The sequence below is a fragment of the Lepidothrix coronata genome, unplaced genomic scaffold (assembly GCF_001604755.1).
Source record: "Lepidothrix coronata isolate B3197 unplaced genomic scaffold, Lepidothrix_coronata-1.0 Scaffold25, whole genome shotgun sequence".
Lineage (NCBI taxonomy): Eukaryota > Metazoa > Chordata > Aves > Passeriformes > Pipridae > Lepidothrix > Lepidothrix coronata.
The window spans coordinates 5,826,369-5,831,600 of record NW_016690205.1 but is presented as its reverse complement, the minus strand read 5'-3'; the positions used below and the strand labels follow the sequence as shown (position 1 = coordinate 5,831,600).

General features: G+C 44.2%; 1 long non-coding RNA gene across 1 annotated transcript; it reads left to right on the top strand.

The window, feature by feature from the left end:
- On the top strand, nucleotides 1-4,546 carry LOC108494526. The gene is made up of 4 exons (XR_001873887.1): nucleotides 1-130; nucleotides 1,001-1,175; nucleotides 2,881-3,079; nucleotides 4,460-4,546. It is a non-coding gene; the product is annotated as an uncharacterized LOC108494526 (long non-coding RNA).
- The last annotated feature ends 686 nt before the right edge of the window (nucleotides 4,547-5,232 follow it).

Here is a 5,232-nt window from a genome sequence, read left to right as displayed (position 1 = left end):
GGTCCCTTCCAACCCAAACCATTTCATGATTCTATGTTTATGACTCTATGATTCTATGATTGGAGAATCCCATTGTTGGATCTCCACTGCCAAAACAACTGGTGACCCAACTGCCAAGACAACTGGACAGGTCAGATAAGCCACACTGGGAGCTCTCTACATATTCTTATATTCTCTAAAGAAATAGTATTTAAATGATGTTTCTCTGAGGGGTTAGAAAGGCAAAGAGGAAGACAGGAAGAAGTGCAGCTCTTTGCCAAGCAGCACTCCCAAAGGAAAGCTGGAACCCTGTCCAATTGCATTTCTGTGCAACTTCAGTGGTAAATTGGGGCACTTGCTTCACTTCTTGTGTGTTTCATTAACATTTTTGCATAAATAAAGTGTACACTGTGAGTGGAATAGAAATCTGCCCTGAAAATGTTTATCTTCTCTTCTTTTTTTTTAGATATATAATGTTATTTGTCTCTTAACAGTAGTGGGAAATACACAGGGTTCCTGTTCCTCATAGCAATCTTGGTGTGAGTCTGGGTTCAACTCCCCATTCAAACAGCAGTCTAAGTATAGAATAGATAAATATATAAAGTATTTTATAAATATAAATATAAAAATGGGTGTAATTCTGTGCCTGTTCTCAGAAGATGCTGATGTCCAGGCTCGGAGCAGAGGAGCTCACTGGTTAATTGGATCCATGGTGGAGCAATACTGGGAAGTCCCCTGGCTGGGCTGAGCTTGACCTGGCTCTGTTCCCACACCTCCTGGGAGGCAACATCCCTCCAAAATGCTCCTGAGGCCACAATACAGCAAATCCATATGGCAGGTGCACAGCTGGGGTGGGATGCTCCCATGTGTCCATTTGTAGGCAAATCTATTCCATGTTCAGCTTCCAAAGTCGGTTTAATAATAAACATTAAAATACCAGCTGACCTGCAAGAGGAGAAAAAAAATTTGTTTGTGACATTAAACACCTTCACATGAAATAATTCAAGTTAACCTGCAGCAGATTTTAAGCATAAGCAAGTCCCTGGGTGGTGAAGGTAGAGATGTGCACCCTGAAAAGGTCAGACAGCTGCTGAAACCTCCGTGTGCTCCCAGTTCTGACAAAAATGAGGTGGAGGCAAAGACAACTCCGGAGCCAGCCTGAGGAGTAGGAGAGGAGTGTGCCAGTCAAAAGAGAGGTAACATTTCTATTTCTGATAGTGCTGGAAGGTACCAGGAGTCAAGAGGAGCTGGAGAACAAGTGCTCCATCTCCTGAATTTGCACATCTTGTCTAAAACTTTCCAGATTCTCCGCTCTCAGGATGCTCCCTCCAAATCGCTGCCATCCCCTGCCTGGTTTAGCTTTTCCTGGCTTTACAGAAGCACAACAGGAAAACCAGCCAAGTTGAACCCAATATAATGGTTGAATAGTTTTATTCTGCTCTGGAACACGGAGCAGAGATCGTTTTGATTCGTTTATTGTTTCAGCGCTGGGCAAATACAAATATTTCTCTGCGTCTGAGGATATTTTTAATCCTGCTTTTTAGATGTTGTTTTATTTTGCTTGAAACTCCAAATGCATTCTTCCCAGAATTTCTAAGCTCATTCTTTTTAATTTTTTTAAGGGTATCCTGTCACTTTTTAAATACAGTCTTTTCATGTTGCCAGTGAATTGCTTTGATCTGCAGATGAAAACTGATGAGACGCCGTTTCCTCAGCGCTGAACTTTGCCAAAAGTTCCGAGTGTGTCTGCAGTGGAGCCTGTCAGGATCCGAAATTCGGGAAAATAAAATTCCTGACAGGACTTTCCAAAGCAATCTTTTCCCATTGTCTGTAAAACAAAAAGCCCGGGACAAGGCGTCTGTGGTTTGGTAGCGTGGAAGTGAATGAATGGAAAAGGAACACATTTGGTGGGTGTATTTTCTGGTTTATTTATGGAGTAATAGCTGGGAAGTAAAGTTATATTCCTCTTTCTCTGTGCCACATCTCCATGACTCAAGGGATCTGGGAAGGGAGGAGCTTGGAGGATGGAGAGAGAGCTGGGGGAAAAAAATTGCCCCTGAAGTGGTCTTAATAAATTTATCCTGAAAAGGACCATATACAGTGATGCTGTAGGATTGTAAAATAGTCTTGGGTGGATTGGAGGAGGTCTTCAAGCCATCCCTCTGCCCCAGCTCCAGGATCAGACACAGCTGCTCAGGGCTTTCCCCAACCAGGTCTGGAAACCCCCAAGGCTGGGGACAGCCCAGCCTCCCCAGGGAGCACATTCTTCAGCTCCTCTGCCCTCCCAGGGAAGATGTTTTTCCTGAAAATCCAGTACTTTTGGTGCCTCTCGGTGCTGAAGTTCAGGAAACACACACATCCCTTGGGGGGAAATGGACTATTTTGGTCAATTCATGCCAAATTACATAGTGGGTGGTTGGAAGCCCAACATTATTCTCATAAATATCACAGTTCCCTCAGATTCAGATGAGTGATTCTTTTTCGCTGAACTGCTACTTGAATTCTACAGCATATTCCAGGGAATAAGTAAATAAAACACCATTCATGCCATGGGATCAGCATACTAATTTATGGCCAGATCTGAAGCCTTTTCCCAAGGCAAAATACAATTAAAGCCAGGCAGAACTTGACCCGAGTGAGCACTTCAGCATTTGATCTGTGAATTTGACTTTTCTGAATTTTTATTATTTTTATACAGTAGTAAAAGTCTCTCCTGCTGGTGATTTTACATTGTGCTGGATATTGAATTCCTTGCAGCAAAGGCCTCACCTCTTGAAACCTAATCTTATATAGCGTGCCATCTAAAGAACTTAATTCTTATTGGGATAACAAGTTTAAAAATATATATTTTTAAAGCACATCCGTGACATTTTTGTTAACCTGGTTCTAACGGTGATCCAGCAGGAACAGCAGAGGATGAAAAGTGAGGAACAGGCTGAGATCTAATCTGACCCAACTCATTGATTCCCTCCCTGACCTTGGGTAAGCCTTTTGACCTGCCTGGGCCTCAGTCAACTCAGCTGGAAAATTGGGTAAAGAGCGGAGCCTGTTAGAAAACCATCTTCAATTTGAACAAAGATTTCCCGGAGACCCAAAAAAAGTGAGTGTAGTCATTTGGTACAGACATAATTGATTGTGGACTGCACAAGAATAACATCCTGAGCTGTGGGATCCCATGGATGACATCTCATTTGTCCTGTGGTGGCTGGGTGGTGTCTGCGTCCACTTTTCCTGTCTCCAGAACTGTATTTTCCCTTTCACAGTGGTAGTCCTCAGTAGCAATGTGGCTCAAATACTGCATGAGCCTAGGAAGATGGTGAGGTGTTGTCATTATTCCTGTTTCGATGAGAGTTACTGAAGTAAATTATTGCCCCCTGGATTTAGCACGACCTGGAGTGGCATCACATGGTACTGTGCCAATAACACATAGAAATGAAAACAGGGATTTACAGAATCACAAAATATTTTGAGTTGGAAGGGACCCACAAGGATCATCGAGTTCAACCCTTAGCCTTGCACAGGCCCATCCCCAGGAGTCACACCATGTGCCTGAGAGCATCATCCAAACAGTCCTTGAGCTCTGGTAGCCTTGGGGCCGTGACCATTGCCCTGGGGAGCCTGTTCAGTGCCCAACCACCTTCGGGGAAGAACCTTTTTCTAACACCCAACCTAACCCTCCCCTGATAAACTCCAGGCCATTTCTGAATTCATTACTCAGAATTCATAGATCACAGACTGGTTTGTGTTGGAAGGGACCTTAAAGCTCATCCAGTTCCACCCCCTGCCATGTGCAGGGACACCTTCCACTATCCCAGGCTGCTCTAAGCCCCGTCCAACCCGGCCTTGGACACTTCCAGGGATGGGGCAGCCATAACTTCTCTGGACAGCCTGTGCCAGGGCTTCCCCACCCTCTGAGATTCTCCTGAGGCTTTCCAATGTGTCCTGGCTTTTCCAAGCCTTGTTTCCTGCCATCAGTCTGGCCCCAGCGGTGCCTGTAGTTACCAAGAGGAGGGTTCAGGCTGCAATCCCAACATCGATCCTCATGTGTAAGGTCAAGTCAGAACCCCTTTGCTCCACAGGGTGCACGAGATGTGCCTAAAACTGGAAGCGTGGGGTTGGCTTTGTGCAGATCCCCCCATCCCTGATGGAGCTGTTTCTCCAGCCCGGCTGCTGGAGCAGCCCCCAGGCACAATCTGGAGGGTGCAGTCCTTTGGAGCTGAGCCAAGGGCACTGCCATGGCATGTGGCTCCAGCCACGCGGGGCTGGAGCGGCTCCCGGCCGCGTGTGCGGCGCTCCCGGCTCTCACGGAGCTGGCACTGTTTGTCCTGGGCAAAGGCCAGCTCCTCTCACTGTGCCAGCGTGTTTGAACCAGCCCGGACTTGCTAATCTATTCTCCGTGACCCACACGCTGGAAAAATGACCGTTTCCTTTTCCCAATTCCCACATCTGCTATTTGTTTTCCTCTCTTTGCCTTCCCAAGATTTGGGAAGGAGTTCAGGAATGCAGAGTGCTATTCAAAGCCAGGCTGACCTCAGATACTGAGTGGCATTTATCTGGCAAGGTTTGGAGGTAAATAGTGAAGGGGAAGCGGGCATGTTTCTTCACTTCCATGTGTGTATTTCTAAATGTTTTTAAATAAAAATAATGATTTTATTCTAAAATGTTACCTAGAGTAGGAGGGACCTGGTATTTCCAATGAAAACTAGTAAATCCTGCTTTGCCAGTTAATTTGCTCTGTCGTTATCCTTCCATGAAGTAGTCTAAACTTTAACATTAATATTAGGTGCAAACACCTACAAAAAGTCACTTCTACTAGTCCAAATGAAATTACTATGTGAGAATGACATTTATGTTGGAATAAAATCATCACTGTGCCTCATATAACATAATATATCTCTATATTTTGCATCACAAAAAAAAAAAATCTTAGGCTCTGCTCCCTTTAAAAGTGCAGGCACAGAAAACCAAAAATTTCACTTCAAAAATATTCAGTATTTTTAATGGAATAGTCTGAAAACATTTTGTTTTGAAGACATATTTAGCAAGGAAATTTGAAAAGCAGTGAGCACAAATACAGTTTGGAAGCAAAATGCAGCCAGAATTTGCAGAATAATACAAAATATTAATGTCTAGGAGGGTCTGGGTGATGAGTAATGAGAAATAATCCACCTTTTTTTACCTTCTTTTATTTTCCCAAAGAAGAGAACTCGATAGACCTTACTGAATTAATTTCCCCGCAACCCTTTTTAGTAG